The sequence below is a fragment of the Anolis sagrei genome, chromosome 1 (assembly GCF_037176765.1).
Source record: "Anolis sagrei isolate rAnoSag1 chromosome 1, rAnoSag1.mat, whole genome shotgun sequence".
Classification (NCBI taxonomy): Eukaryota; Metazoa; Chordata; class Lepidosauria; order Squamata; family Dactyloidae; genus Anolis; species Anolis sagrei.
Window position 1 is genome coordinate 211,742,377 of NC_090021.1, and position 12,700 is coordinate 211,755,076.

Genomic DNA, 12,700 nt, shown 5'->3' on the forward strand with positions numbered 1-12,700 from the left:
TCATGGTTTTCTTATTAATCAGTCTGCCAAATTCATGATGCTAAACTCATTCATAATTCCATCATTAGAAACTATGGGCTCTTCCTGTCAGGGCTGAATCCCGGGAGGAAGTGGGATATTTAATTTCAGTTCCTCCTGGGATTCACGCTCCACATCTCCCCCAAACCCCCACTTTCCTTGGGTGTGTGTGTGTGAGAATACATGCCCTCCTGAGTCAAACAAAAGTTGACCCAGGCGGGCATCCAGTTAGCCCCCAGCCTGCCAAAACTTACCTGAGGGGTATGATTGCATGCTCAGGCCCCTCAGTTGAAAGCTCCTGGTACATCAAAATTATGCATTGGGAGGTTGAGAAGGGAGAGGAGGGATTGTCCTCTTCCTCCCCACCCTCCGGATGCCTCATTTTGACACACCAGGAGCTTTCAACGGAGAGACCTGAGCATGCAACCAGGGCCCTCAAATACGTTTTGGCGGTAAATAAGAGGCTTGGAAGGGAGGGTGGAGTGCCACCCCACTCCTTTGGGCTCCAGAAGGACTGGGATCACTCTGGGAATTGACCCCCAGGATCACTGAAGTGATCCCAGCAGTCAGTCCCCGGCGAATCCACACCTGGAAAGATCCAAACATTACATTACTGTTCAAATTTTTCCAGGTGTCTAATTAATCCAGAGTAAAGTGGGATATCCCAGTTTACTCTGGATTAATTCGGGTTTAGCTGAGGCATCATTGAAGCAGGTCCAGAGTTTTGGATTTGTCTGGAAGTGTTCTAAGTTTCTAAGGTTATTTCAGAGGCAATATCTATTTTGAACTTCTGGGAGCCCCCCTCCCCCCAATAGTTTTTCAGCTTTATTTCCTGTTTCAAAATAAAATGTATCACAATGCTCATCTTTTTACAAAATTATTATGTATTCTGGTCATTCTGCAATGTTCAAATTCTTTCTTTCTATATAAAATCATTTAGAACATACTTATACACACTCTAAATTCTTTATTTCTTATTACTACTTCAATTTTTGTGTAACAAGCCTCTAATAAAAGCTGTATAAACTGTAACAAAACTATGCGTCACTGTATAGAAAATTGACAGAGTACTTATGGCACTCAGTTTGTAGAACTTAGGTTTTCTTTATTATTTCTTTGTACTGTGATAAGCAGAACTCTTCTTTATACTTTGAGTGGCTGAATATTCTGTTTGATACAAGAGCTGGATGATACATAAAGTATTTTTTCTTATTTCCATATCAGATTCTGACACACACATATAAAAGGGACATCTAATGTGTTGTGTTAAAGTGCACCATATTTACAATTGGTTAGAAGTTTTAAGGCTTTCAATCATATACGCAGAATGCATTTTTTTTTGTTTTTGAAAGAAAAAAATTGAAAAAATTACAACATTCTAAAAAAACGTACAAAACTACAAAATCCCATGTAAAGGAATTGTTTGATATGTGTCCTTGATATGTACAAGAATGAAATAAGTGTAGATTTACATCCCTAGATCATTTACACCTAAATAAAAACCTGAGTTTTAGCACACTGGGCCCTTCCACACAGCCATATAACCCAGAATATTAAGGCAGATAATCCACAATATCTGCTTTGAATTGGGTTATCTAAATCCACACTGTCATATAATCCAGTTCAACATGGATTTTATACAGCTGTGTGGAAGGGACCTAAGATGGATTGTTTCCCCATACGGTATCTAGGGAAATCTACAGTCTCAATAGGATTTTCTGTGGGGTCATAGTAACTCTCTTAATTATTTCCAGATTCAGTTCCAGGACAAACTGTCCAGAAATCATATATTTAACATCTTTTGTATTCTATTATAGAGTTTACTCTTCTTTTCCCAGATTCATTTAACATATTTCTTGATAGAGGAAGAGAGAGGATGAGTCATTCCTACTTAACACCTATGTCTTCCCACTTTATTAGAGTTCCTACTGAAATATTAAAACACGCAGAATGTCCTTGGTTGTGTATTTCAGTATTTGATATTTTGCAACAGGCATCAGATGTCTGTTGCTAAATTGCTGAGAGACTTCTATATATGTAGCTTACTTTCTATCATCTTAGAATCAAATTACAGAGACAGAAAAAATACTCTATTTCTCTGCAGTCTCTGTTTACATTGGACTGCAAGCATCACCTGATAATTCATTCAGATTAATGCCCATTCCATCACATTATTCAGTATTGTGTGGGTTTTGTTTTTACTGATTGTTAAAAAAAATCATTGTTTCTTTTTCTTTTTGTTTAACAACCAAAGTTTCACCAAAATATCTTAGGGTATTTTTTTATTTTTTATATAAGATAGAATCATAGAACATTAGAATTGGAAGGGATCACATGGGCTTGCCATGCAGGTATATGTAACTAAAAAAAATCCTGAAACATGTCAATTCCGACACCTGAACATTGGAACATGCTTGTGTCCTGAATGGCTTTCTCTCAGCTCATATAATGGATACTAACAAGGCAACCAAATAGTAAAATGATAGTTGGATGTCAAACCAAATAGTTTTCAAAACTGGTTTTAAGTATTTCCTGAGGGTACTTCCAAACAGTACTAAACCACTGTTTTTAATCAGGGGCAAAAAAATCCTAGGACTTCAGAAGAGATCCACATAGAGACTTGTTAGTCCTGGGATTTCTGCCTCCATTGTCCAGACTTTATGCTTTGTTGCAAGATTGAGAGGCTCCCAAGATGGTCACTTTGGGACTTCTGCTGAAAATTTCAGCTTTTTAAAAAAAAAAAACTCAAGTTGCAGATATGTGGAGAATCACTGCAGCAAATCACTGTAAAAGTTCAGTTCTTTGTTCTGGCCAGAGAAACTGTGCCCCCCCCCCCCCGACGTTTCATGAAGTATCTGCCACACAAACAAAGTTTATGGGGTAGGACTTTCTATGTCTTCTTGTTATTTCATGGTCACTCATCAATTTCATTACTGAAATCTGAAAAAAGAAGGGACAATAAAATAATTCAGATCTGTTGGAAATAAAGCTGGAGGCTAAATTTATGTAGATTCTGGGGGGGGGGGGGGATTTACTCATATATCAATTGAAGCCTAATGTAAATGATATCTGTTGGTTTGAGGGAAATTGTCCCCATAGCCAAGTGAAGTCCCTCATCTCTTTCCTCTGATAATAGATCTATAATGACAATTTGTGCTTTGAATATGATACACCAGAAAGAATCATACAAATAAACGGAGGAAGAGCACGAGGGAATTTGTCTTGCATTCATTTCTACCTCAACTTCTATTGTACCACACTGAGCAAAAAATTAGCTTGTATACCTTGTTCTATGTAGTGTGTATCAGGCCTTTGATATCCCTCTCTGGGTATGCAATTAAAAGGATGTTTTCTTTATTATGGAAGCTACAGTATGAAAGAGCATGACAGGTCAGCAGCTGGAAGTGTAACAGGGATTTTATCTGAAATTGAATTCTCTTTGATTACCACTAACAGGCTTCTATCTGATGTCTTAAGTGGAAGCTTAGAAGTCTGATATTTTTCTGCTGGCTCTGGTAAATTATCAAAGAGTTATATAGCAATCAAAGCATGTATTATACTGACCCTCAAATGGAAACATCAAGATCTGAAAGACAGGTTTTTCCCCAGAAAGGAAAAATATGGTAGTGGAGATCCACCGATGAAAGTAAATGTATATGTCCAGAAGGTCAAACTGTTTCACAACCAGAAAAGTAGAACAGATGCCTATTGCTCACAGTTGCTGCTGCCTAGTAAAGGAGTTATGTATTGTCAAAGCTTTTCATGGCTGGAATCACTGGGTTGTTGTAGGTTTTTAGGGCTGCATGGCCATGTTCTAGAAGCATTCTCTCCTAACATTTCACCTTCATCAGTGGCAAGCATTCTCAGAGATTGTGAGGTTTTTGGAGGGTTAGGAGGATTAAAGGAGGGCTGTTTTTGTTGGACCAGGAGGCACTATTTTAAGTAATTAGCTGATCTAAGATTTCATCAAGCATTTATAATAATGATGGGTTCAGAGAATTGGATACTTTTCCAGTGTCATAATGTTCTGAAGTGAGTCTGAAAAGAGATTCCTATAAAGCCCCCAGAATATGTTGCTACATGTTTGGACATCTCTCAGTTGAGAACCTAACTCAATTAAATTAAATCACATTTCTTCTTTGCTATATTCAGAGATACTGGAACATTCTCATATACTCATAGACAACATGGAAGTTTAACTAGAATAGTGTTCCCCCCCCCCTTTTTTTTTTTATTCTGATGTGTGCTCAGAAATGACTGTTTACAGGTGTTGAAGAACTGACCAGAAGCAACTCATAACAAAAATAGGTTACAACAGACTCTTTCTTTACTGGAAGCTGCTTAGAGAAAGAGTTTGGAAACTTCCACTAATTCAAAATTCTTTTGACTTTTTTTCCATGTCAAAAGCATTGCACAAAAAGCAATGCTTTTGGGTTGGAAAGATTAGCCATTTACATGAAATGTTGCCATGGGGACGGCCAGCTGTATTTATTCAGTCTTCAAGGAGGCTCTTTTCATGTCCCCCATATCTCTGATGAATTCTACAGAGCAAGAATGTGTTTATAATGGCCACATTTATGGCTACTAGCTACAATTCAAAATGTTGGTTATGAACCCTCTCTGACTAAACAGCAGGCTCTCTGAAGTACAATATACTCAAATACTCATGTGGTCAGACCTTGAGATCTTCAGGAGTGGTTCATGTTGGATGGATAGGAGACAGGGCTAGTAAATTACGAAGAGTAGACATCAAGCTCTACTAGTATACCAATCCAAACTGGGTTCTGCCAATGTGCATTCATAGCCCCTAGCCATTTTCTGGATGGACATCAGAAACACCCAATGCACATTATCTATTTCACATCCAGACTGGTGTGTAATGATCACTTACTTGCTAATCTAGATAGTAATGTCATGGCATCCTCTTGTTAATGCAGACGTTGCAAAACTATTAAATGAGAACATCTGCCAACTTATCTAGATGTCAGGAGCCAATTTCTGCTCTTTAAGAAGTTCACCATAAATCTTCTCTGTGACATCTCAAGGGCAGTAGGAGGCACTGGTGGAAGATTTGCTGGCATCTGGATGAACTATTTTTTTTTCTCCTGGGAAAGTTTTGATAAGAGCCTGAGGTGGGGGGGGGGGCGGTTGGAATGGGCAAGAAGGGGCAGGGCGATGAGTTGGAAAAGGGGTTTTGGCAGAGTATGCCATTAGAAACTTCTCTCTTGACTGTAGAAACTTGGGCAAGAAATATAAATTGAAAGCAAGCTTTGTGAGTAGTGTATTTGCTGGCTAGGTTCTGCAGGAAGTGACACTAAATATGAGTTTCATACTTAATTCCAACTATTATTTTTATTGCTTATCTTGTGTTAATCTGTACTACAATTTAAAATGGAATTTGCTTTGTGTTCCATTTTTTTTAAATGAGAGAAAACTGGAGAAGACCAGGCCAATAATTAAATGTTTTGGAGATGGAAAGCTTCATCAACAGTGTGATGTCTTTTGCAGTGTTCTAGCTTAAGCACAGTTATGTTCTCAGGTATTTTTGAGCATGGAAAATCCTCTGAACAGAATTTGAGCTAACCAGTTTGATGTTTTAGCTGCAGCAGGATCGGGATACTTGCTTTTTAACCAGTGAAACACTGTTTACCGCCACAGATTTTGTTCTCTTTTTGGGAGAGGAGGCAAACTTCTCTCCCATCCCAGCTGCACCGTGTTGGGAAAGCTTCTTTTCATCTTAAGAACAGACAAGCATCTCAAGCTAGACGGAATCCCACTGGAGCATTGCAGCACAACTGGGAGTTACTCTGGACCATGCTCTGACCTACAAGAAGCACTGCTTGTATATCAAGCAAAAAGTGGGTGCCAGAAACAATATCATATGAAAGCTGACTGGCACAACCTGGGGATCACAACCAGACACAGTGAAGACTTCTGCCCATGAGCTTTGCTACTCTGCTGCTGAATATGCATGCCCAGTGTGGAACACATATCACCATGCTAAAACAGTGGATGTGGCTATTAATGAGACATGCCACATTATCATAGGATGTCTATGCCCTTCACCACTGAAGAAATTATACTGTTTAGCCTATATTGTACCATTTGACATCCATCGGGAAGTAGCAGCCAATAATAAAAGGACCAAGGCAGTGACATCTCCGGCCCCTCCCCTGTTCAGATATCAGCCAGCACACCAATGCCTTAAATGAAGAAATAGTCTTCTAAGATCTACAGAGATACTTGCAGGAACACCTCAGCAAGTGAGAGTCCAAAAGTGGCAGGCTAAAACCCAGAACATCAAACCATGGATAATACCAAATGAGAGACTCCCCCCTAGGCACACAGAAGACTGGGTGACTTGGAAGGTGATAGACTGTACTCTTGCACCACAAGATGCAGAGCTAACCTTAAGAAATGTGACCACAAATTGAGTCCATGACATGTTAGTGTGGAGAAGAGCAAATCACACACCACCTATTACAATACAGTCTGAGCCCTGCCACATGCGCAATGGAGGACCTTCTTATAGTAACATCAGAGGCACTCCAAGTGGCCAGCTACTGGTCAAAGGACATTTAGTATAATGCCAAGTTTCTTAAACTTTGTATTTTTTAAAAGACATTACAACTGTATCCTCGGTTCGCTTCTGATACGAAATAGTGAGTATACAATGAAGGACATATTGACAAAATTCAATTGCCAGTCCACTGTAGGAGCAATGTGGGGAAATATTTTGATTCTGAATTTTAATTAGATAGCATTTTGGAATTTATATGAAAATAACAGGGAATCTCAAAGGGAAAAACAATGAAAATTAAATTTCCATTTCAATGCAGCCCCCTGTATTATAAAAATGAAGGCATGGTCTTTGATTTTATTATCATTCTTTAGGAAATTAGTCTCTGCAAGGTGTGTGTTTAATAGAGATTAGGACATAAGGGCCTGTTATTTTTGCCACATTTCTTCATTCTAAGGAATTGGGGGTGAGGGGTGGGGTGTGAGCCAATCTGTACTTGTAATTTTCTTCTCATTGATTAAACAGAAGTCTGTAAATGCACCTACATTCATTAGAAGTTGGTGCGTAAAATTTGGAGGATTTCAAAATCTAAACCTGATATAGGAATGACATTTATATGTTAATGTTCTCCTATTGTTTCAATTTAATTGCAGATGGAATAAGAAAGAATTAGCAGCTGCAACTGTGACTCTCACTAGCTCATCCACACAGACCAGTAGCAAGAGGGAAAAAGTGCTTAATATGATACAGTTGTTATAATTAATGCCTTTACAAAAATTTTCACTGGATGGAGGTTGGAAAAGTGCCTTTTGCACTAAAATCCTCCAACCAACACAGCCACTGGCCATGGAAATAGGAAATTCTAGTTGTCACCTAAAAAGTAACTTTCCCTCTAATTCCCATAGGAGTTCCCATATGTGGTTTCAGTACTTGAGATAATCATTTGTAGTTGAATAGTGGTTTTGTTGGCTCTCTGGAATTTCTTACAAATTGATTAGTGGGTATATTGTGATTTAATCTGTATGTCTTTTCCTTCGTTCTTTTTTGTGAGCATTCCTACCAATGTCAGTATGTGACAGTAATAGAAATCTTAGGTCCTGCATTGCTAAAATCTACAGTGAGGTCTGAGGAGGATTTCCACATCCTGATTAAGCTTTCTTTCATGCATATTTAGATGTATACATTCTAGGCCTTGTTACTCCCTGAACTGAACATCTGCAGGAAAAGGAATGACTCATTATATTCTTGTACATCTGGTTGCTAACTTCAGCATGTACTAGTGTGCATGTGTGTGTGTAAGGTACTCTTGGGGAGGAGTGACTATAATAGATGTTTTCTATCCTCAGTGCAATCATTTCTAATCTACATATGAGCAACTGATATTAAACTCCAGCTAAGAGACCATCATATGAATAGGTAATTGTTTTCTCAGCAACTAAACAGAGAGCACAGCTGTCCAGTGTTTTGGCAACAGCATGTTCATTACTTCATAGAAGACCCGGGATGATAAGTGACCTTCCTTGCAGGCAAATAGCACTCTAATGTTTTATGCAAGTCAAATTCTAGTTTCTGTTGTGCAGTGTGGGTTTTTTTTCAGTTGAACTTGTTAAACCCAAAACTCCAAAATGTTGTGCAGTTGAATTAACATATATTTTCACACCATTGAGCTGCACGTAGGTTTTAGTTTAAGCACAGCGCACATTTGAATCATTTTCATTTATGGGGAACCGCAAAATAGCTTGGGGGTTGTTCGTAATTTTCACAATTAGAGGTACAGACACTAATATATCGAGGTCATTGCTAGACCTTCATTTACAGCAATTGTGTTTTGAATCCAGGTTTTGGTCTGCTTTCAAACTAGGATAATCCCATTATACCTGTAATATCTTCCAGCACATTAACAGCTCATTACATACAAATCATGTTGGCAACAACGACACTTGATCTTATTATGATGAAAAAGTACCATGCATCTATTTATGTTTGCTAATTATCACAGCTCACCCTTTCCCCTTCCTGTGAAAGTAGTAATGCACTGTAATGAGAGCAAAGGATCTTACATATTAAACCTTCTAAGAGTGCCTTTTCATTTACAATGCTATAACTAGCAGGAACATTTCCTCTAGAAGAGAAGCAAGATCCATAGGAAAGGAGATAATTTATTGAAAATCTTTTGTGGTGGAAAAAGGGCAATCTCTCTATATAAAGAGATTTAAAAATATGTATGTATGTTTGTATGTGATTTCCAAGATGGCTCCTACTTTCCGAAAGCCTTGTGACTCCCATCATTGCCAGATCCGGACCAAACCTGGCACACAGACCCCTCCCATGGCCAACAGAAAATACTGACATGGTTTTTTTGGGGGGAGGGGGGTAATCTTGGCACACATACCTATCCTGGCCAACTTTAAATACTGGTAGGATTTTTGGGGCAATGACAGAAGATGATGGGAATTGCAGTCCACCTACATCCAAAGAGGCACCAACAATAGATCTGGGCCAAACATGACACACACCATGACCAATTTTAAATACTGGGGAGGCTTTTTGGGGGAGGGGAGAGAGAATTGACCCAGAATGGTGCAAGTTGTGGTTTACCCACATCCTAATACATTACCATTCATAATATCAAAAACAAACAATGACTACTTATAAGCTTTATCTGTATAAATAAAAATGTAATGTTCGTTTGTGATACCGTCAGAACTCAAAAACCACTGGGGGAATTGACACCAAATTTGGACATAAGACACTTAACAACCCAATTTATGTTCTCCACTCAAAAAAAAAAAAATAACTGGAAAGAACTTACCCCCCACAAGGCTAAATGCCTATATAGAGCCTGTGTTAAAAGAACCCTCTCCCCGCCCCTCGCTCCTGCACGAGGGAAAAAAACCCAACCGCTTAAAGAGAAGGGGGGGGGAGAGAGAGAGAGGGAGAGAGAGAGAGGGAGAGAGAGAGGGAGAGAGTGTTCCTTTCCTTCTCTCCTCGCTGCCTCCGCTGGGCTGCTGGGAACTCACAGGGATTCTGTGTATGTGTGTGTGCCCAGAAACCTCACCCATACTGAGTTATGGGAAGGCATTCTGGGAAATAAAGTCCAGTATTCAAAGAAGGGACAAAAAGGCACACTCTGTGAGTTAGCAAAGGCTGTCCAGGAAGGCAGAATCAAAACACTTCCAAAAGATGGCCATCCATTTTTTACTTTATAGCAACCCTGGGCTATTATATATCTACAATAATAATAATAATATCTATATATCTATCATAATAATATCTATCAATCTATAATTATATATATGTCTATGATATCTATATGTCTTTAACAATAATATATACATTTCTATCATAATAGCTATATGTCTGTAATAATGTCTATATGCCTATAATCATATCTACAGGTCTATAATAATATCCATATGTCTATAATTATAATATCTGTCTGTCAAAAATATCTGTACATTTATAACAATAATACCTATATGCCTATAATATTTATGTCAATAATAATAATAATAATAATATCTATATAAATAATAGCTATATAATATCTATAAAATAACAATAAAATAATAACATCTATATGTCTATAATAATATCTATAGGTCTGTAATAATATCCATACATCTGTTGCCTGTTTTTGCTCAAAAGATATTGAGCCCTATGCTCCTTCTATTTTTAATCAGTTTTATACTAATTTATGCAATGCTTTTGATATGAAATTCATAAATAAATAACATCTATAGTACTAATACCTATATAGCTTTAATAATAAACTCCGGAGTTTTGGAGTTGGGTGCTATCTCTACGCAGATGACACACAACTCTACTACTTTTTTCCACCTAATTCCAAGGAGGCCTCTTGGGTGCTAGACGAGTGCCTGGCCGCTGTGTCTATCTGGATGAGGACGAACAAGCTGAAGATCAATCCCGACAAGACAGAGGTCCTCCTGGTCGATCGTAAACCAGATCGGGGTATAGGGTGGCAACCTGTGTTGGACGGGGTTACACTCCCCCTGAAGTCACAGGTCCGTAGCTTGGGAGTCCTCCTGGACTCATCACTCTCGCTTGAGGCTCAGGCGTCGGCGGTGGCCGGGAGGGCCTTTGCACAACTGAGACTTGTGTGTGGGTGGTGATGGCGGCAGGACGCAGGTAGCTCGAGCTCCAGGTCGTCTACCTGCAACTCATAGTGTGTTACTGGGTTGAGCCTGTCTCCCCTCCCTCTGTGGATGGATACAGAGGGGTACGCTAGAACCCGGTGGGTCCCAGTCAGGGACTGTGGGTGCGCGAGTGACCACATGAGAAACGGACCGGAGGGTCCGTACTAACTGCCAACTACCGCAATATCACTAAGGGAATTGACAAGGACCCGGGGCGAAGGCTCCGAAAGGAGGACATTTGTTCCTGTTGGGCAGGAGACGGGGGCACCCCCCCCCCCCCCGAAGGCCTGAAAGATTTGAGACAAAGGGCGTAAGCAAGCAACAAAGAAACAACTGAAGGCTGGGCTACCACAACGTGGCGGCGCGTTAGAGATGGCTTGCGAGGAGCAGCGCTCAAGACTCTGAAGGGGACTGAATGCGGTAATGGGCTCAGGAATTTGAGCTTGTCCTATCGATATTTTCTTTTGACCTTCTGAATGATAATAGAAACAGAAGCAATAACAACCTAGCCAGCAATAACAACAGCAATTTGGGTATTAAAGACTTAAGAGATAGACTGACCCGACCAGATACGGGGCAATCGAGTAACACTTGACCAACCAGCGAGACAACTTGGGAAACCATCGGGAAGGCGAGACCTTGAGGGACCTTGAGGGACGCGGAGAGAAGCGAAGAGACGCGGAGAGACGCGGAGCAGCTCCACGAGAGGCCTCCACACGAGGAGAACCTCCCGAACCTCCCATTACCAGCGAGGAGCCTACCTGCGGAGCCGCTGCACGGGGAGGCCACCCCACGAGGAGACCCCCCGAACCTCCCACTACCTGCGAGGAGACCAACAAAGGCCCTCGCGGGGGAGGGAGGAGGGAGGAGCCAACGGAGCCAAGGGCGCCAAGAAGGAACGAGGCGGCGGAAGCTACGCAGAGACGCAGGCCACGGAGAGACGCAAGGACGCAACGCGGCGGAAGAGGTGCAAATAACCGGAAATGAGGGAAGCGACGAGAGAGAGGGGAGAAGAGAAGTAAAGAGGAACAAGAAGAAGCAGGGAACAAGGGAGCAGACCAGGGACTGGGCCAAAGACCAGAACAGAGACCCAACGATTGAAGAAGAAAGAAGCACACTAAAGATATTGCAGACCCCACAGAGGATGCGAGAAGGGAGCCAGGCGGACCAGCAGAACGGGAAGGGACAGCGTGGAGGAGCGGCTAATGGTAACTAAACTGACTGTATTCTTTTTAATTTAATAACACTATAAGGGGATCAAGAGGGCTAACCCCGGAAAGAGCAGGAAAGGAAAGGCTCGAAGGCCCGAGAGGATAGACAAAATAGAAGAAAAGGAATGAAAATATAGAGCCCAAAGAGGACAAGAACAAGACGATAGGGAACAGAAAAGGGAAGAAAAAAGGAGACCAAAGAGATACCAGGACTCTCCTTCAGGGATCAAGGCTCTAAGGTGGGCAGGATATACCATAGGTGGTCAGGACAAATGAAAATAAAGATCAAGGGATATATAGCCCGGCACCTAACAGAGTAGGGAAAGAAGAGGAGAGTACGGAAGAAGGGAAGAAAGAGGGAGAATAACAAATAGCTAAAAAGGACATATAGGAGGCTGAAAACCAAAATAATGACCTCACAAAAAGCAAAGATGGAAAAAGAAATTAAAGACTTAAAAAGTACAGGAAGAAGGGGCTCGGGACAGGAAGAACACCAAACACAATTGGATATGATAAGGAAAGAATTTAAAGAAGATATCGGCCAAATGAAAAAAGACCTAGTCGAGGCTTGCAGTGAAATCAAAGCCCTAAAAATAGAAAACAGCACAATAGGGAAAACACAAAAAAAAATTCAAAGCAACATAGAAACCATATCCAATCAAAATGAAAAACTGGAAAAGGAAATTGAGAGAATACAGCAAAATGAGCTAGAAAACCTCCTTAGATTTAGAAATCTACAAGAAGAAACAGAAGAGGATCTAAGATTAAAAATGACTAGTATACTAGCGAAATTA

The 12,700-nt window shown here is 40.3% G+C and overlaps 1 protein-coding gene across 7 annotated transcripts in view; it reads left to right on the forward strand.

Moving 5' to 3' along the window:
* The window catches only part of LOC132766860 (von Willebrand factor D and EGF domain-containing protein-like), a 324,994-nt gene that overhangs the window by 51,264 nt on the left and 261,030 nt on the right, over window positions 1–12,700 (forward strand). The gene's annotated exons all lie outside the window — the stretch shown is intronic.